Source organism: Tenrec ecaudatus, chromosome 3 (genome assembly GCF_050624435.1).
Source record: "Tenrec ecaudatus isolate mTenEca1 chromosome 3, mTenEca1.hap1, whole genome shotgun sequence".
Classification (NCBI taxonomy): Eukaryota; Metazoa; Chordata; class Mammalia; order Afrosoricida; family Tenrecidae; genus Tenrec; species Tenrec ecaudatus.
The window spans coordinates 121,738,070-121,760,262 of NC_134532.1; the positions used below are offsets into that span (position 1 = coordinate 121,738,070).

A 22,193-nucleotide genomic window follows, 5' to 3' on the forward strand; every position below is an offset into this window, starting at 1 on the left:
TTAGTATTATTCGCCACATTGACATGAAAATCACAAGAACCACATGATAATATCAAGAGATGAAGAAAAAGCATCCAATAACATCCAAAACCATTCCTCAAGAAGATAAGAACGGAAAGAAAATTCCTCAATATTAAACAAGCTATATATGAAGAACCAACGGTCAAAGTAGTAATCAATGGAGAAAAGACAAATGCAATTCCACTGTAAAAGGGGACCAGACAAGGATGCCCCTTGTCCCCATGCCTATTTAACTGGACGTCCTAGCTAACAACATAAGACAAAGAAAAAACATCAATGGTATTAGGCTGGAGAAGGAAAAGGTGAAACTATAATTATTCACAGATTATATGATTTTATATATCGAAAACCCCCAAAACTCCACATGTGGAGTGTTGGAAGTGATAGAGGAATATGGCAGAGTGGCAGGATACAAGCTCAACAAACAGAAGTCTATCAGACTGCTATACACATCAGACAAGGTCACAGAAAAGGCAATTAAAAATAGCCAAGCACAAATTGAACTATCTAGGGATATATCTGACTAAAAAAACCACAAAAGATTTGTATGAGGAAAACTACAGAACACTATTACAAGATATTAAGAGTGAGCTCAATAAATCGAAGAATAGCCCATGCTCGTGGATTGGAAGACTCATTGCAGTAAAGATGTCAGTTCTGCCCAAAGAACTATACATGTTTAATGCTATCCCGATACAAATACCATCATCTTTCTTCAAAGAATTGGAAAAACTGATTACCAATTTCATCTGGAGAGGCAAGAAGCCCAAAATTAGCAGAGAACTCCTCAAGAAGAAGGATAAAGTGGGAGGGCTTTCTCTACCCGATGTTACATCATATTATACAGCCACAATAGTCAAAACTGTGGTACTGATATAATGACAGATATTCCAACCAGTGGGAAAGAGCTGAAAAAAAATCAGCATACAGACAACTGATTTTTGATAAGAGCCCCAAAACTATCAAATGGGAAGTGGATGCCCTCTTCAATAAGTGGTGCTGGAAAAATGGATATATACCTGCAGAAAAACAAAGCAAGACCCTTACCTCACTCCATGTACAAGAATAAACTCATGGTGGATCACAGACCTTGAGGTAAAAACCCAAAGTATTAGGACCATTAATGATGGAATTGGGACAAACCTGAGAACCTTGGCACAGGGAATACATAGGCTAGCAGAAATAGGAAAGGATACAAATACAGAGGAGTCACAAATAGACAAGTGGGATAGACTGAAGATAAGACATCTGTGTACATCAAAAGAATTCACCAAGAGAGTAATAAGGGAGTCCACAGACTGGGAAAACATCTTTAGCAATGACACATCAGACAAAGGCCTTATTACTAAAATCTGCAATACTTTGCAAGTTTACAATAAGAAAAAAACTAACTACCCACTAAGGAGGTGGCCAAAGGACTTGAACAGAAGTTTCACAGGGCCAGAAATCCAAATGACAAATAAACATATGAGAAAATATTCCAGATCACTAGCCATTAGAAAAAGGAAAATTAAAAACAATAATGAGCTACCATCTAACACCCTTAAAGATAGCCCAATTCAAAAAATCAGAAAGTAACAAGTGTTGGAGGGGCTTTGGGGAGATAGGAACTCTCATCCACTGCTGGTGGACCTGTAGGTATGTACAGCCATTATGGAAATTGATTTGGCGATATCTAAAACAGATGGAGATTGAACTACCATATGACCCAGCAATCCCCCTACTGGGCATATACCCAGAAGAGGCAAGAAAGAAACCACGGCCAGACATCTGTGCTCCAATGTTCATCACGGCACAGTTCACAACTGCAAGAAGTTGGAAACAACCCAAATTTCCACCAGATGAATGAATCAAACAACTGTGGTACATGCATACAATGGAGTACTACACGTCCCTGAAAAGCAGCAATGGACACGTGAAGCACATTGCTGCATGGGAAGAATTTGAAGAAATCATGTTAAATGAAGTAAGCCAAGCACAAAAGGACAAGTACAACCTGAGTCCACTGAGGCAAGCTTAAAAAAAAAAAAACCAACTTGGGCATAGGGGCAAAACTACTATATACATACATCCCTGGGGTGAGGTCCAGCAACTATGGCAGGGGCCAAACCCAATCCAGGGATTCATATGACAGCCAACTAAATAAGAGGGGGAAAGAAAGAGGGGGAAAAAAGAGGCATGGGGAGGGGGGCAGAAGGGCACTAATCCCCCCTAGGGGAGGGTATTGCTCATGTCTCCACAGGAGATGGAGAGAGAAACAAGACTTCAACCCTATGCACCAAGACGTGAATGCAACATACCAGCATGTACCAGGGAACCAATAGAGAGGTCTCTGGGGCTGGCCCCAATCCCAACTATGTAGACACCACTCCCCGCCGACCCCACCCCCCTGCCCACCACCACTACAGAAGAATATACTTCAGAGGACAGTATTGGGCTACAGCTTGGGAAGAGGGGGGCATATGATTAGAACATGGCAGAAACGAAAAGGGATGGAGAGGGAGGAGAGGACATCCTGGCCTTCCAAGCCCTGAGGACAATGTTCCAGCTTGGAGCAGACAACACATGGGGAGGGCTGTAGGGCCAGCCCCACCACAGGACACGGGTTCCCTCACTGAACCATGGTATTTCAGGGGACAGCACTGGAGACACAGTGCGGGCATAGTGCATGGTCTGGCCCCATCACACTGGGGTCAGGCACAGAGGACATGCAGCAGAATAGCATGGGGAGCAGAGTGATGAAACCCCCAAGGAATACCAAAAATAGACTTTGGAGACAGAATTTGGCACCCCATCAGACTCTACTGGAAAACATTCGTAAAGGCCAACAAACAGACCTTGAACTATTTATAGGCTCTTCCATTTTTATCAGTGGCTTTCTTTTTTTAATTGTTATTTGGGGTTTTTTTGTGGTTGTTGTTTTACAAGTTTTGACTTCTTTTGTTGTTTTATTTGGCTTTACCTTGTTTTTGAACTTATTAATGTAGCTACATGTCTATCTAGATAAGATGGGCAGGATAAATAATTCAGAGTTAAAAAGAATGGGGCCAATGGTTCCAGGGGTATACAGAAGAGGAGGCCGGAGAAAGGAAGGGAGGGCGGGTGGAACCAACCCAGGGACAAGGGAACAACACGTGAACTAAAATCAATAGAAGAAAGGTCATAGGATGCCCAGTGGGCTTAATGAAAGGCAACGTAGCAGTGAGGAATTATAAAACCTGAATGAAGGCTGAACATGTTGCTGGGACAAGTGGAAATTAAAAAGAAATAGAGGAAATAGCCAGGAGCAAAGAACATTTATAAAGGTCTAAATACAGGCTTGCACATATGTAAATATACATAATGAGATGGGAATAGAACTATGTACTCATATCTATATGTTAAGAATTAAGGTTTCAGATGGACATTGGGCCTGGACACAATAACACTTAACACTTTTTTCTAACAATGCAGCATTCTGTGATGCTCAACTAGTCAGCATGATAACTGAAGACAAAATGGATGCATAAACAAATGTGGTGAAGAAAGCTTATGGTGCCCGGCTATCACAAGATATAATGTCTCGGGTCTTAAAGGATGGAAGATAAACAAGTGACCATCTAGCTCAGAAGCAACAAAGCCCACACAGAAGGAGCACACCAGCCTGTGTACTCATGAGGTGTTGATAGGATCAAGTATCAGGCATCTAAGACCCATGACAAAACCATACCCAAGGTGAATGGGGGTCGGGGGTGGCATGGAGTGGAGACTCAATGCCCATCTGTAGACAATTGGACATGCCCTCACAGAGGGGTCAGAGGGAAGAGATAAGCCAGTCAGGGTTCAGTATAGCACTGATGAAAAACACACAACTTTCTTCTAGTTCTCTGGTAATTCCTTCACCCCACTATCATGACCTCTATTCTACCTTACAAATTGGATTAGACCAGAGCATGCACACTGCTACAGAGAAGGGCCCACAACACAGGGAATCCAGGATAGATAAACCCCTCAGAGCCAAGAATGAGAGTAGAGATACCAGGAGGATTAGGGGAGGGTGGGGGACAAAGGAGGAATTGATCACAAGGATCAAACTAGAACCCCTCCCAGGGGGACAAATAATGTAAAAGTGGGTGAGGGGCGATGGAGAATGTTGTAAGATATGGAAATAATAATCTATAACTTATCAAGGGTTTGTGAGGGAGGGTGGGTGGGAGAGGAAGGGGAAAGAAATGGGGAGCTGATATCAGGGGCTTAAGTGGGAAGAGAATGCTTTGAAAATGATGATGGCAGCATATGTGCAAATGTGCTTGACACACTGGATGAACGTATGGATTTTGATAAGAGATGTGAAAGCCCCCAATAAAAGTATTAAAAAAAAAAAAACTTAGTAGCTTTGGTGACTGGTTTTCAGGCATGGCCTTTTTCAGGAGGATAGCTATCATTCACCAAGAGAGGAATTTAGTGAGGGAGGATATAGTTTATAGCTCACAAAGTCACCAAGGGTCTGGATACCAGGTGTGGACACAACAGACTATTTTAGGCTCCCACTCACCAAATACCCTGCCAGGCTCTAAATGGTGCGGGGCCTTGACAGGAAGGAGCACACAGGTGGCAGACTTCTTTGAATTCTCCACCCGCTGTGTCATAGGATTGACAGATTCTGCTTGTTAATGGGCCAGTCAAGATTCTAGAAGGTATTATTAAAGTATTTGTGAATGTTCACATGGGAAAGGAGTAAACATTAAGAGCCAGTTCGCATTCATCATCATCCCATCATGAGACGTATCATTTAATTAACATATTTGATTGGTCTCTGTTTTTGTAGTTGTGCTGTTAGATGCCCTACAGTCTCTTCCAACTCAATGTGACCCAATGCACAATAGAAGGAAACGCTGTGTGCCTGCATTATCCTCACAATAGTTGCTATCGTGAGCCCACTGTTGCAGCCACTGTTTCAACCGTCCCCTTGAGAGACTTCCTCTGTTTCACTGTGGGAAACAGAAAGATTTCTCCCAAGTCGTCTCCCCCAAATATATGTTAGACTTAGGACACTGCTTACAGCAACTGGTAAATGATTGTCAAGTTACCTCCCTGAAGGCAGTCAGTTGCCAGACTACTGTCTTGGCCCACCACAGGTAGGGCCTGCTCCCTGCTGTAAAGGACAATGGGCTACTTCTCCCTAAAGGCTTGTGACTCCTATACATGGAGTTTACACTCTACTGCTAATGGTTTCTCTGGTGAGCCAGGGAACAGGTCAAATCAGCTCAGTGACATCCAAAGTTAGGCTGCCATCCTGAACCTAGAATCTGCCCATCTTGCCACATGTATACCCCCACTCCCTCCTCTTCCTATTGCGTGTATATCCCTAGATTGTCCCCCTCTCATTGCTGTTTAACCTACGCAACCCCTTCCTGTGACGTATGTCTTTACCTGTAACTAGGGGGCTTGCATACCCCCCAAAAAATATATATATAAGCCTGTGTTAGCAATAAAGAGCTCTCTCGGGCTCCCCCCTTGGCCTCTCCTCAGCTTCCTCTCCCCTGTCCTCACTCCCCTGTTCCTTTGTCCTCCTTCCCCTCCCCCTCTCTCCGTGTGGACCACCCAGTGAGGCTGAAGTGAGCATGCTACTATGAAATGTGTCTGACTCCATTATTTCCATCTCTCTTTTATCCCTCATGCTCTCTATGACTTTATTATATATATATTATATATATATGTATGTCAACCATACAATTGCACCTATCAAACCCGCTATTAGATGTGGGGGGCTGGCATTTCCCCCCCACATTTCACTGTCTTTCTTCTTTCCCAAGCATGATATCCTTCTCCAGGGAACAGTCTTCCTGACAACACGTCCAAAGTATGTAAAACAAAGTCTCTCCAGACTCGCCTCCAAGGAGCGCTTTGCCCAGACCTTTTCTATGACAGATATTTGTCCTTCTGACAGGCCGGCTGCTTCACTATTCTTGCCAGCACCGCAATTCAAAGGAATCAATTACTCTTCAGTCTTCCTCATTAATGTCCAACTTCCACACTTACATGAGGCCACTGAACATACCAGGGCTCAGATCAAGTGCACCTCATTCCTCAAAGTAACCTCCTGGCTTTTCACCACTCTAAAGAGGTCTTGTGCAGCAGAGTCACCCAATCCAATCAGAATCTCCGAAGAAGGTTTATTAGCAACCTTTGATATGCAGATGACACAACTTTGCTTGCTGAAAGCAAGGAGGCCTTAAAGCACTTGCAGATGAAGATCAAAGGTTGTAGTCTTCAGTATGGATTACAACTCAATGTCAAGAAAACTACAATCCGCACAACTGGACCAATAGGAAGCAGCAAGATAAAAGGAGAAAAGATTGAAGTTGTCCAAGATTCCGTCTTGCAACCACTCCAGCAGTAAAGACGTCAAATGCATATGATTTTTAATGATCAGATGCCTCGGGTCTTTCTGACTCATCGTGCCCCTATGCTCCATTGAGTGGAACCCTGCCTGGTCCTGTGCCATCTGTGCAATTATTGATATGATTGAGCCCATTGCTGCAGCCACCATGTCAGTCCATCTTGTCAATGGTCTCCCTCTTTGCCCACTGCCCTCTATCTTATTAAGCATGATGTCCTTTCCAGGGACTGATGTCTTCTGACAACAAGCCAAAGTAAGTGAGACAGTATCTTGGCATCCTTGCTTCTAAGGAGCATTTTGCCAATGCTTCTTCCCAGATAGATGGCTTGTTCCTTCAGCCGTCCATATAGTACTTTCCATCGTCTTTACTGGCAGCAATTCAAATGCATCAATTCTTCTTTGGTCTTCCTTATTCAATGTCTAATGTTAACATGTATGTGAGGCAACCGAAAATACTGTGGATTGTATTTTAGGATTGGCTCCCTAGACCCTAATATTAGGTAAAGAAATGTAACACCTGGCTTGAATGTTTGAAACATTATTCTTTGTGTGCTTTTTTAAAAAAAAGGATTACTTTTATTCAATATGTCCCTATTATCCAAGGATTCAAAGTTACCAAAAAACTGATTGCAGTTCAAAAACAAGAAAGAACGTTCTAGCAGCCAGAGGCTGCAAGTGTTTACTAGGGCCAAATCCCTTAGGCGTCTTTTGCTTGGCTCTGAAATAGGTATATCACATGCCAAAAGCATCCTGCACACTGGACACTTGTTGCAATTGTATACAATCATGAAGTCTACATTTACACATACACAACATTTTTCATTTGCGTTACCTGCTATCTATTAAATGTAGTTTTTTTTTTTTCACCCTAAAATCTTGATTTCTGTCCTCTCCGGGGATGCTCCAGGGATGATGAGCTGTATTCGTTATAAGCAGCAGCTTGTGTTCATTATAAGCAGCCTGTATTCGTTATAAGCAGCAGCCTCTGGCACTGTGCAGAAGCTGCCTCCTGAGGATGATTACATGCAGTGCGATTGGGCACCGTCCCCACCTGACCCCTGTCACCAGTTTACATTGCCTGCCTGGACCCACAAAGCATTTGAGTTAGGGACTCAGATAGCCTTCTTAATAGATCCATCATCGAGATTCTCTAAACCCGGGAGCCTAAAAGCCATTCCACTATCTCCGTTTTAGGTGGTTGTTTGGTATAAAGTTAAAAGGCCCCGTGTTTTCCTTTTCAATAAGAACCTAGCACCATTCTCTGAATTAAACATATGTTCTATTTGGCCGCTCTTTGACCAGCAGCTGCAATGTTTCTCTGTCTCAAATTTCAAAGTAACTTTCAGAATAAGAACAGGAAATTCTAGCGCTTCAACAAGAACTCTTTGGTGATGCCTGTGCCTGACGAATGCACGACAAAGTTTCCACGACAAAGTTTCCACGAGAGCTATCTATTTCTATTTGACATCTCTATAAGCTCCAGGGATCTATATTGAATTTCCTGTTGTTTAACCACATTTAGGCTTCCTCCTTTCACGTTGCAGATTTATTGATTTCTAGTCTTCAGAAAATAAAGATAATGAAATAAATAGAGTTTAATCAATGTATTAAGGCCGGCCATGTTATTATCAACTAAAAACAGAATCATGGCAGCATTGTTCGAAATAAAATGCCGATAAAGAAACAGCTATAACAACAACCTAAGTGTGTGGCTATTAAATTAAGAAGAAAAAAAGATGTTTATGTAAAAGCTAAAACTGTTCTTCATAACGTGGATGAAATTTGAGGAGGTTACATTTCTAAATATAATGCAAATTAATCCCCTTGGCCATTAGGTACCATGCAGTCTCATTTTCAAAGACAGGAACTAGAAAATGCTCACAGTAGAAATTTCCTATTTGTTTTGTAACTGTAGCACTGAGAAAAAATAAGATAAAGAGTAAAATATGACTTTCTGGAAAACAAAGTACCTGGTGTTTTTAAAAATACAAACTCAAAAAAAGTAAATGTTTAGAAAATGATGATGGCAACATATATAAAAATATTCTTGATACAAGTGATGTATGCAGTATCATAAGAGCTGATGTATGGATTTTTAAAGAGCCCCCCCAATAAAATGATCTTTAAAAAATAATTTTAAAAAATAAAAGAGGTTGTCAGAAAAAAATATAAAAACTTGCATTCTCGCTGTGTCTTTGTTTAAAATGCTGTGTGGGACCTAAATGTTACAATACCCTGAAGCGCCAAGGCAAACCAGACCCAACCCACCCTCTGTTAGTCCATTCGAACTCACAGAACCTGGACAGGACAGAGTTGAGCTGCTCCACGGGGTTTCTGAGACTAACTATTGACAGAAGCAGACTGGCGCATTTTCCCCGCTAGGATCTTAAAACTGTCAACCATCTGGTTAGCAGTCAGCAGTTTAACCCCCCTGACCCTCCAGAGCGCCTCACTAAAACTAACCCATGTTCTATTCCTATAACAACATTGTTTCCATTATTTATCATAGTTCGATTATGTTTATGTGAGTTTGAATACTTGTGAAAGCTACCAGACAACAAATTAATTTTGAGAGACTTACGGGATTTCCTGGTTAAGAAAAAGAATATGCTACTTAAAGACCACTAAAATGTCCATTCCTGTAAGAGTCCATCAACATCTTATATAAGTGCAAAAAAACTGTGCGAAATTATTCTTGGTTTACAAGCTTTCCGAATTGCTGTCATAGTAGTTTACATGATTCTAAATAAACTTAAGCAAACTTAAAATGACAACACCCTGCACTGTCATAGCTTCTTTCTTTCCAATACATGTAGTTGCTCAGTTGAATGCGAAAGAGAAAGGGCTGCCTGTCTTGCATAGGACGTAGGGAGCAGGAGGACGAATCCCGAGTTGGACCGTTGAATTTAAAATGCCAAGGAACTAAATAAAATCATTTCAGGCAGAAGAGACAGGATACAGAGAAGGACAGCGGTGAGAGGAACTATCTGAGGAGAATCAAATAGGTTTTCATGGCAAAAGTAAACTTACAATGGAATAAGATGATACTAAGAAAAGGATATCTTTAAAATCAAACAAACCTTACTCTAAATCCTAGATTCAAGTGTTAAGTGAAAAAAATTCTGCCATGGAGGATTGGTAAGTCTGACAGGCTAATAGTTCAAAATACAGAGATATAGATATTAGCTCGAGAGCTGATGATTCTAACTTATCTAGAGGATCCACAGTAGACAGACCTGATGTCGCTTTTCAAAGGTCACAAGCTTTAAAACCTGCTAGAGCCCTATTCTAGCCTGCACACACGGGGCCGCCGTGAGTCTGCTGACGGGACTGCAGCTAACAACAGCGACAACATGTAAGAGCTAAGACTGTGTTCTCTGAAAGGACGCCTCCATCGGATTGCCAGAGCACTTTCTAACCATCAGAACAGCCTAATAACAGAACGAAGACCTTTGCTCTTAGAAACAAACGCTGCTGATCAGTGAGCGCAGATTCCTGCTTTGTGATGGGTGCAGGATTTTCTTTGACTTTATAGACCCTTAGAATACTAAGATCCGATTGATTTTTGAACGTTAAATGTTAATTTGCCAAAAGGTCAAAATTGTTTTCATTTGTAAAGTGCTTTGTGCATATCACTCTTGAAATCTATTTTGTATTCTTGTTATTTGCTATCAACTCAACTCTGACTCATGGACATTCTTTGTATAATAGAATGAAACATTGCCAAATGCTAGGTAATCTTTGTGGCCATTAATTATTCTCAAACGCATTGTGGTGGCCCTCATGTTCAGTGCCTTTCAACTTAAGGGGTTCACCTCCTAGCACTATCCTGAGTGACAGGCTGTTGGAACCCATAGAATTTCCATTGTAGAAATTCTTGGTAGTAGATTACTCGATCTTCATGCTCAGTCTTAGCATGGAAACTCTGCAAAAGCCTGTCCACTCTGAGTAACCGCAGTGGCATCTGAAATATATAGCAACACACAAGCTACCAAAACATGACAAATGATTGACAGGCAGTGGGCCGCATTACGAAGCACCACTAAATCTTGGGGCAAGTACCTTTCAAATGACTGCCATTAGATATTTAAGAAAGATTCGTTTGCTAATATAGGACGTCGCCAATGTGTTTAGTGCTTTTTAAATTATAATCTAACAAATACATATAGCTTTTTTTCAAACAGACGTATATAGATTCCATGTGGAAGCATTTGGCATAGAATCAGAAAGCTGAAAGTAGTACTTTGTGAGGCAAGAATGAATGAATTTATAAAATTGTAAAAAATATCAAATAAGAGGTGTTATTATAAGATTAGCACACATATAAAAATGCCCATGGAGAAGACTCTGTGCTAAAGGCATTGCGTTTGCACTTGCCAATCTGTAGGACTTCTTAGAAAAAAATAATCAAATTATGAAATCATTTTTAGTTCGCATTTACTCTGGGACAGGTGCTGTGCCGAGTACTAAACGTGAATTTTCTCAGTTATTGCTCAGAAAAATCCTTGAGCACAGTAGAGCATGGAGGTTAAGGGCATCCACCTCAGAGCTAGACGTCTGAGATCTGCCCTTTCACTTTCTAGCTCGGCCAGCCTGGGTGAGGTTCTGAAGTTTTCCCTGGCTCAGCTTTCTAATCTATAAAATAATCACAGGAGTTTCAACTTCAGTATATACAAAGTGTGTAGTGTGCATAAACGGTATTGGCAATGATCATTCAGATTTCGAGCCAGATTGCCTGATATCTGATGCCACCTTCACTTCTTAGTATGTGACCATAGACACAAAGTAAAAAATTCATTTACCCTGTTAAATACTCCATTTGTTATACACAGAGATTACAATAATCTAGCATTAGGCACTGTATCCAGTAAGTGCGCATATAACTTTTATTACAATGGCTCCCATACAAAAGAACTCAGCACATTTATAATGGTCATCCTGTTATCATTCTTAGAGTCTTTAGGTAACACAAGCAGTTAAGCACTCAACTATTGGCTGAAAGCCTGGCAGATTGAATCCCCCCAGAGGCACCTTGAAAAATAGGCTTGGTGTGGTAGTTACATAATCTTGTGTCAATTTGAGGATAATGAAAGTGAAGGGGTGGAGTCTAGCCTGTCAGTCAAGCCACAGTCTGATGCCTCCCTGTGGGCACGGCCTTCTCTTGAGGATTCTGGAAACTTCCTCTTGTCCTTCCTGTAGGTGGGACACATACTATCCACACTCTCTCTCTGCTCCACCGTACTGCTGAAGAGACACACTCAGTTGCTGGAGAAGCCATGTGGAGATGCTTCCAACATCTCCTAAATTCACAAAACTTTCCACCCACCGGCCTGTGATCATGCTGCATTTAGCACCACTGCATGTGCTGTCTGAGTCTAAAGAGGAATGTATGGACCAGTATCAAACATATGGGCTAATGTAAGACATATGGACTTGATATGGACTGGGCTAGGATGTTTTCTCAATATATAATTGCTCTTTGATATAAAGTTCTCTCTTACATACATATGAGTATCTCTGTAGTTGTTTCTCTAATCAACCCAGACTAGCACACCTGGCAATCTGCTTCTAAAAGTCACTGCCTTGAAACCCCTATAGAGTCATTGTACTATGCAGAAAACAGGAATTTGTTAAGACACGATTTAACTTGATGGCAAATAACAGCAACACTGAAACCTCACTTTAGAGATAAGCACAGAGACAACAATCAGGACTGAGTAAATACACCACAATCACATGTTATATGAAGGTGGGTCAGGTATTAAACCCAGACAATTGTACTTTAGTACCCTAATTCACTTTAGATCATCTCAAAAGAAGTTGAAATTTTATCTAGCAATAGTATTTTAAATTATATCCTGTGTTTTCTAGACACATCACTGGATAAGAGATATAAATACGTTGAATTTCAGGTAGCCATTTTCCTAATCAGATTTCCTAATAGAAATACCTACATCTTGAAAGTAACTACTTAAAATGCTAGTGAATACAACTGTTTCTTATCTAAGAAATAATTGTTGACACATGTGCAGTAAAAGTTCCTTTGAACCTTTGCCTCTGTCTTTGCCTCTGTTTCTCCCTCCTCATTGCTGATATTTCAGTTTCAATTATTGTACTTTAAATCTCTTCATGCCTTCTAATTTCTTATGTTCTCTTGCTTGCCCTTGTTGCTGGAAACAAGGGTCCAGAATTGCCTATCATTGTTTCAGCCAAAGGCAGAGACCAGGTTGATTCAAGAAACTCTAGTCTGCAAGCATAAGACAGAAGGAAACAGTGGGGTTTGCTACTTCCAAACAGTTTCAAATATCCAGTGAAAATCAAGCATGCTATATATCCCAGACTATGTGACATAAAGCAAGTTTTGCAATGATCAAAGGAAAGAATTACCTGCATGCATATTTTTTCAAGGCTTACATTCATCTTGCATTGATCATTTATCAGACCACCATCTCCCGAAACAGCATGCTTACACTGCTTCTCTAAATGAGGAAGGCTTCCAGCCTGGTTACTTGTCTCAATGGCCTTGGGTACTGTATCTTTTAGCTAGAAGACCATCCCTACTAATTTAGCTTCAAAGGAACTTTTACTGCACTGAAGGATGCTAGTGTAACTACTACAGAAAACGCCGTCATGGATCCAACCAACTACATCTTAAATTATGCTAAATTTCTAATACTTTGATTAATAGAAGGCTAACACTTCCCTGCTCCGTCACCCTGAAAAACCAGGAATTTGCCCAGTACCAAACATTGTGCATTGAAAAACTGAGTTTTGTCATTAAATTAATGTAACAAATGATATTATTTTGTGAATATTAAGCCAATGTCCTTCTTGGATCCACACTCAATGCCCATGGAAGCAGTCATCAAGAAACCAGACAATGTATTACACTGGGAAAATCTGCCACAAAAGACATCTTTAAAGTATTAAAGAGCCCAGATAATGAAGTCAAGCCGGAATACTTTGCCTCCCATGGCTGTGAATGCTGGGCAAGGAAGAAAGAAGAATAGGAGCATTTGAGTTATGTTCTTGGTGGAAAATATTAATTATACGATGAAATTCTAAACTAATGGACAAATCTATCATGCAAGCAGTACGGGCAGAATGCTCTTTAGAAGCAAAGGTGGGAGAATCTAGCGAGATGGAAGAAGATGGTGTCTAATTAGATTTACCCACCTGGAGCTCCTGCTGCCAGACCAGAAAATTTGGAGGTAAGGTGAAGGAGACTGGGTGGTGGTGGTGCATACAGCAAAAGTCAGCTATACCAGTGATCTCCAGTGCTCAACATCACTGAGGGAACACTGCCTGGCCTCCGCCGTGATCTTGCCTTCGAAGGTAATTCTGTGCAGCTTCTGTGGGACCCTGAACCAAGCAGGCAGGTTTGGTAATCCTCCAGCCCCACAGTCAGGCAATCAGGCCTCAGCTATCTCCTGACTTACTATTCTTCCACTCTCTTTACTCTCTCTTTTCTATCATTCCCACCACAGTCAGTCTCAGTGGGCCCAGTTCTGTTTTTGTGTGTGTTTTTCCTCTTTTTCTTTCTTTTTCCTTCTTTTTCCTCTTCTCTCCCTCTCTTTTCTTTCATTCACCACTGTAGGTTCCCAGGCCACTACCCTCTACTTAGGGCAGCTTGGCCCAAATAGCAGGGGGAACTCCAGCCTGCCTTCTATGGGAGCACTGCACACCACATGAGGGAGCTGCAACAGACCTCTACAGGACTCCACACTGCTGAGGAAGCCTCAGGCTGGCCTCTCTAGTGACCTTGCCAAATAGGGCAATTCCGCTCAGCACTGGTGGGACCCTACACCAAAAGAAAACAATCTGCCGCCTTGGGGCAGGGTTTAAACCCCTCTGGCCCCACGTTCAGGCAGTCAGGGATCAGCTATCTCTTTATATTTATTTCTTCTCTCTTTCCATCACAATCAGTCTTAGCGAGCAGAGTTGTATTTGCCCCTTCTTTCTCTTTCTTTTCTTTCTTCTCTATCTCTGTTTCTTCTTTCTTTCTTCCTTTCTTCCTCTCTCTCTCTCTCTGCCCACTACCTTCTGCCTAGGGCAACTCCGCCCAACCAGTGAGGACAGCTCCAGCCTGCCCCCTGTGGCGGTGCTGCACACGACATGAGGCAGTGCTACGCATGGCACAGCCTGGGGCTTGGCTATCTCTTTATCTATTTTTTCGTCTTTTGCTTTTTCTTCTTTTTTCCTTTTCTTCTATCTCTTCTATCTTTCCCGCCAGAGTCTCAGCAGATTCAGTTTTTTGTTTTCTTTTTTGACTCTGTTTTTGCTGTTATTTCGTCTTTGCTGTTGTGTGTGCTAGTTTGTTTTTTTTATTTTTGCTCTTCTCTTTGTTTTCTCCTTTCCCTCTTTACCTTCTCGTCTCCCTCTCATTTGTTTCACTAGCCACTACTAGCCTCCAGGCCACTCCCCTCCACGTAGGGCAACTGAGAGTCCAGTGTGGGGAGCTCCTGCCCGCACTTGTTGGCTTTACACACAGCAGGGGAAATCACGCCTGCCCTCCACTACAACCCAAGCAACTAGGGGATAACCCCTTCAAATGGCTGGGGGAACTCCTACCTATACCACAAGGCCCTACAAGTGACTGGGGGAACTCCTGTGCTCTGTTTGTGGTGTTCCATGCTACTGCGGGAACATCTACCCAACCTGCATGGCGATCTCTCTGACTAGGGTAATTCCTCCTTTCATCCACAGTGATCTACACCAAGGAGGGTATACCCACCCACCCTGCGTGTCACTCCCTCTGCAGACGGAAACACCACACGCCATCCGAGGTGCTCCATGCCATCCTCGTGGGCCCACAACCACCCGACCAGTGTCCCGTGAGAGGACTACCGAGCCTGCTTCCAAATAACATCCCAAATAACAGAATACTGGTTGGCTAAGGTAGGAGTGAAATCACTGAAAAATACAGCAGTAGCCTGACCCCCTGGTGCAGCTACCTACAGGTAATTCGAAGAAGCATTCAAAAGAGTCCCACAAGAGATATCCCAGTGCTCTTCTACTCTGGAAGATGGCACCAGCTCCTCTAAAACAACACTTAAACAGCAACCAGCCTCAACAAAAAAGGAGGAGAAACAGAAGACATCCTGGAATAAGTCATGAACCTAACAACAAACATAGAGGAAGCAGACATTGACCTGCCACAGAAAGAAATCTTCAGAATGTTGCTTGGAGTTATACAGGATATAAGGGAAGCAATATAGAAAATGATGAAATGATAGAGGAGATAAAGACAACACACCAAAGAGAAATACAAGACCTAAGGGATGAAATAACAAAATCCAGTAGCAAATTAACAGACTTTTACAACAAACTTGAGGAGGCAGTGAATTGCACCAGTGACCTAGAGGATAACTAGGTAGAATTAAATAAATGGGAAAAACAGTCAAATAAGACAATCAGAGAAGCTGAAGAAAACCTGAGAGCCACGTCTGATGCATGAAGAGGAATAATATTAGAATAAGTGGACTACTGGAACAAGACACAACAAAGACGTCAACAGTGAAAACAGTGAGGGGATTCTTAGAGGAAAACTTCCCCAGCCTATAAATGAAAATCAGTCAACAACGCATTTCATGATAGCGGTAACCTCTATCATTTCATCCGTTTTTCTGTATTGCTTTCCCATGCCCTGTATGACTCCAAGCAGCACCAGAAGAACACCAGCCAGATTGAACTCCAAGAAGAAGTAACCAAGACACATAATAGTTCAATTATCCAACTCTGGGGAAAAGGAGAAAATCATAAGAGCAGCTAGGGGACAACAAATTGTCATTTATAAAGCTACCCAAATATGAATATTTTTGGACCAATCAGTGGAAAACGATGAAGAAAAGGGAGTGGAGTAACATTCCCAAAACTGAAGGAAAGGAATGCAAAGCAAGAATACTATATCCAGCCAAAGTATCTAATAAGATGGATGGAGGACTCTTCCAAGACAAGGAAAAGCTCAAAGAATATGTAAAAAGAAGCCCCGCCTTACAAGAGACCCTTGCCGACACACTGTGGGCAGAAGATCAACACTCACCAAGCACAAATAAGAGACTGTCACATAGAACAACTCCACCCAGAGCGCGGCAAAGAGAAAATAGCCCCCACGATGGCATTAGCTTAATAGTGGAAAGCAGGCAAGAATGAACCACACACAACACCAACCGATGATAGGTAGGTAGGAAAACACCAAATAAAAAAGGTACAAGATGACATCACAGAGTCCACAGATGAATATAATAACACTGAATATCAATGGATTGAGCTCAGGCATTAAACAAATGTACTTGACACATTGGATGATTGTATGGATGGTGATAAGAGATGTAAGAGCCCCCCAGTAAAGTATTTTTATTAATGAAAGAAGCAAAGATGGAAAGAATTTGTCTCATATCCTTTGGATATGTCATCAGGAAAGACCTGTCTCTGGAAAATGACTTCATGCCTGGTAGAGAGTTTCAGCAAACAAAGAATAAGGCCATCAATGAGATGAACTGACACAGCAACTGTAACCATGAGCCTGAGGATGGTGGAGGACTAGACAGTGTTTCATTCTGTGATACACAGGGTCATCAAGAGTCAGAGCTGATTTGACCTCGCCAAACAAAAATATCAACATCAAATCCTCAAAGTTTTTCATCGCAGAATTTTATCCTTGAGATTTATTAGAACAATGAAGTAACTGATCATATTCAGAGCTGACTTTCTCAATCTACTCAAGGAAAGAAAGAATTGGAAAGCCAGGCCTACAAGAAAAAGAGAGTGAGAAATGCCTAGATCACAAAGCTCCACTCTGCACACATCGGGGAGGCAGGCCTGGTACATTAGATCACAAAACTAGGAATATGATGTAATGCAAACAAAAGCCGCTGCAATCCCATTGATTTTAACTCGTAGTGACCCTTACAGGACAACCTAGACCTGCTCCTTAGGGTTTCCAAGACTCTGCATATCTACATGATCAGACAGCCTCATTTTTCTCCTGTGGAGCAGCTGATGCATTTGAAAGACTGATTTTTTGTTTACTAGCTCAGTGCTTATTCCACAGCACCACCAGGGCTCCTAAAGGAGGTAGAAACTTTGCTCTTGTAGCTTGTGGGGAAGAGGTTCAGGTAAAAGTAAGACATTTGTGTAAAACTCAGGACTAAATGTCTTAGATTTAGGGGAATGTCTAAAACAGTGACTTCTGTTCTCCTTCATGTAAGAGAAGGGTTGGTGGAAATAGAATTAAAGACTGATTGAGTTCTCTTAAGATAGATGTCCCTGCCTGACCCCAATATGATCCAAAGAAGTCAGAGCATAGCATGATTTGGGCCAAAAAAAAAAATCAGTGTGACAAAGATAAAGCGTTCCATGGGCTAAATTTAACTTACCACCAAATAACCAAAGAGAGCCATTTGGCCCTGACCCTGAACTTAGAAACACTAGAACACAACCTGGGCCACTAATGCTGGTAGTTCAAACAGTAGTCAGAGGTGAACAAGAGGCATTTCCATATGAAGCAGACCCAAAGAATCATCTCTTTCTTTTCACGAGACTCATATTCCAAATATATCCAGACTCCATGTGGTAGAGAAGTAGGTTAGAAGAAGGAAATTAAAAAACAAACTGGGATTTAGACTAAAAAACTGAAGACTTATACTGTTATATTACATTAAGCTATTGGAGCAGAATAATTTTCTCCCCTTAGTATATTGGGTACTAGAAACATGGGGCAAATGAGTGAGAAAAAAACATAAACTGCAATTTTCTGTCTACATTTGCTTATGATAGTGCATACGTATGTGTGTTATTGTTGTGTGTCATTGAATTGATTCTGACTCGCTGTGACTCCTGTCTAACACAATTAAACTGTCCCATCAGGGTTTCTAGATTACAAGGTTTACTAAAGTAGATTAACAGGCCTTTTCTCTTGAGAAAGAGCTGGTGGCTTCAAATTTGTGAAGTGCATTAACCAGTGAACTTAAACAGCTCCTTCTTGATATGTGCACTCTCCTCCAAATTAATAGCTTTTCTTTAATAATAAAATTTCAATTTCCAGAAGTGTTAGTATCAAAAAAGTCAACCATACAAAAAGCAATTGACCTTTATACAGAAGGCATACGGAAATAATGAAAAATGCATATGAAACATTCATTATGTAGTCATCATGCTAAATATTATCTCAGTTTAACCTCCTCTAGTAGGTGCCAATGATACTCCACTTTGATAGATTAGAATTTTTCAAAACCAAAGCTTTTTAGGTTATGTAACTTCTTCGACATTAATAGATGTAGCTATAATTTGTTTAATTCCCTTGGCACACTGCAAAAGAGGAAAAAATTGTAGGAACATCATATTTCATCCTTATAGGAGTATACTTTGGGTAGGATGGAAATCTTGATTTCTGATTTGCATTCTTATTTTGCTGACTCCCTCTTGGTATTCTTTTGTAGAATTGGAAGCATATTGCCTTTTCCTTTATTATTAAATTTCTCTGTGCACTATGTATTCACTCAAACCTGTGATCCATCAAACTACTGAAAACTCACCCCACAAATGTTTTTCACTTAGGCTGCTTTTACGATGTGACAAAAATTTAGACACACATCTAAGAAGGTCAATCAAGTATGTAGATCAATAGTTTTCAAAAAGGGGCCCACCCACCACTGAGGTCCCTGAGACACTTTCATGGGAACTATAAGGTCAGTGGTTCCAACCAGTGCTCTGTGGGGAAAGATGAGGCTGTCTGCTCCTGTAAAGACTGACAGCCTCAAAAACCTATACAGAATCGTTATAAGTCAGAATTGACTCAATGGAAGTAGGTGTTCATGAGATCAAGACCATTTGTATTGATGTTAGTTACCTTCCTCCACCACGCGGGTGTTTGCAGTGATGGTGAGAAAACAAGCAGTAGTGGGCAAAACTGCTAGCACTTAAGAACAAATCAAAACAATGACACCGAATACATTTCCAAAGTATTTATAGTGAAAATAATAATTAATGACAAGGAGAAGGAAGACAGAGAAGGGCAAAGGGAATAAGAAAAGAACAGTTGCTCTTAAGAATGTCCACTATAAATAAAAATATTAAATTTACTCAAATTATGAGGTACCTGTATATAATAGTCTGTGAAAAATTAGAAGCTCGTGCAAGGCACTTCTGCATTAGACAATCCAATATTGTTTTGAGGAAAAGCATTGGGGAAATTCCTTGCACTGAGCTTCAACCTAGCTGCTGTTTTAATAGAACCTATTATTTTATTTGAAAATCAACCAGTGATCTTGATAAAGGCTATTTATACTTGGGTAGTTAGTAGATAAATTCTCAAAAATGAACGAAATAAGCCTTTGACCTGAAGAAAAATAACTGATATTATCTTGTGTTAATGATTTATTTTCCTTTGACCAAAATTAGAACTTTTAAACACTTGTATCAGCCATTGTGAACTTCACAACTTTCCAGTATTTAAAGTCATTTCTATAAAATCCATCCTTGAATATGATTATTTTCATATTGTATAATAAAATGTTTCATTAGTTGGAAAATGTAAATAACTAAGTGAACCAGTAATTGTCCAACAACCAATCCATGACCTTACCAAACTCTGGTCAAAAGATCCATTCACATTCCAAGATAAACAAATGGATTTTAACTTAGTGTACAAAAAGTTCACTGCTGTAACTTCAAATTCTAATTTTTCAACTAATTTTTAAGAAACTATCACTTGCCTGGTTGCGATGTAACCTACAAGATTAAAGAAGATTTGCCCACACATCTCTAAAAATATATTATTCAAATATATCTTTCACATAAAACTACTTAACTGGGTGGCCATATATGTTAAACTAGGTTTTCTAGAGAAACAAAACCAGTGACACTCATACATAAAGAACTTTAAAACTGGAAACAAATTTGTATCAAGGAAGTGGTCCAGCCCAGTCAAACTCAAGTTCATGGATCAGATGCTTGCTGGCAGTCCCTTAAGATTCACAGCTGTTAGCAGATGAGGCAGGAATGTCACGTAGGAGGCTGAGACATAACAGGCCAGTGGGGGCAGAGTCTTGTGGATCCAAGGTTGGCAGGGAGATGGCAGGGTGTCAACATTAGTTGGGGTTGTCAAGCCACATGAGCCTCTGGCCCCAGAAACCAAATACGGGATTTAAGGAAGCAGGAAACAATGGGGCAAGAGAGAGACAAGGCCCGCACAGCCTTCCTTATAAATAGCCATACTCCCAACAATACACCATCAGGCTGTGGCCTGTACCCTATGGAGGAGGGCTCACTGCCAAACCATGGAGAATCTCCTCCAGGCCAAGTTTACCAAACCCAACTATCATAGTCCACACTTTGTCAACTTGGCACTAGCATACAACTCTTTAATCATACATAATCCTCAAACAAAGGCAATAATAAAATCATACTTGTTCTTAACATGATACAATCAACACATTGTACAAATGAAAATGCACTAACCAATTTACATCTCATATTTTGTAAGCGAATGAAGCAAAAATATTTGATGCCTAACAATTGCAGTTCTGTTAAGAATCACATACAAATAAATCCTGTAATCCTATCAACATCTTTCTTCACCTTCTCCCCCGCCCCCCCCCCCCCCCCCCCGCAGAACTCTTAGGAAAAGAGAAAACTATTTGGTCAGGACCATCCCCTGTTTCACTTATGATGTGACTAAAGATCCCCTGTTCCACTTATTTGTGACTAAGATAATATTTATATTTATAAGTCAACCATGTCATGCTTTATCTTCCACCCATTTGGATATACAACTTCTACATTGCTCATTGCTGTCAACTCAAGTACTCTAAACAGACAAGCATGTTCTTTATTGTGAAGAATCTTCATTCAAGTTGGAAAATTGAGTACCTGCATCCAGTCTAGAGCTGACCATTTATCAAGAATGTAGCAATGTACACCAGCTCCTTGGGCCAACATCTTCCTCTTTTCTTTCAGTTGGCTTTTGATCAACTAAGTCCTAGTCATTTTGAGCTAGGTCAGTTGGACAAGCAGAAAGTTCACCTCCTGCACTGTAAACCATCTGGCCCCTTCACATATCAATTCTAGCCCTTTGGGTGATACCATGTCATAGGTTCAGGGTCCGCACACAAACCAACCATCCATCCCTTCCTCCTTTCTCATCTCTAATCCTTGCAAACCAGGTCAATGGGTAGCAGTGGCAACAAAAACAAAACAAAACGAAACAAAAAAAACCCATCTCTTCAATGCTGTTTTTCCCATTTCTACTCAACAAATGAACCAGGGTGGTCACCATCCCAAGCATCACAAGCTGGCCACAAGCTCTCTTTAACTTTCAGTCCCCAAAAGTGGTGTTATCTGATGGGCACAAACTTTGCTAGACTAGGCTTATCAACCAGCAACTGCTTGCATTTATTCCAGTTCAAAAAGCCCATTCACTTAAAAAAAAAAATTTTCCTTGTTTCTCAGCAGTTTCTGGGTGGGCCTGCATATCTTTTCAACTGTAAATGTTCCGACACTTAAGGATCTGTGTGCTATTCAACCTCTTACTCTGTCCCAGCACAGCACAGTGATTACAGGTTAAACTGCTAATGGCATGGTTGGTAGTTCAAAACCAACAGCTGCTCCATGAGAGAAAGATGGAGCTTCCCACTCCCACCAAGAGTTACAATCTCAGAATATCACAGGGGCAGTTCCACCTTGTCCTATAGGGTCACTGTGAATCCATATTGACCAAATGGCAATGAGTTTGGGGTGCTGTTTTGTTTTTAGACTTTCTACATTGGCTTACATTAAAGTTTGTTTCTTC

The 22,193-nt window shown here is 41.0% G+C and overlaps 1 pseudogene; it reads left to right on the forward strand.

The window, feature by feature from the left end:
- The first annotated feature begins 1,897 nt into the window (after positions 1-1,897).
- The window catches only part of LOC142442349 (ras-related protein Rab-5B pseudogene), a 34,807-nt pseudogene continuing 14,511 nt past the window's right edge, over positions 1,898-22,193 (forward strand).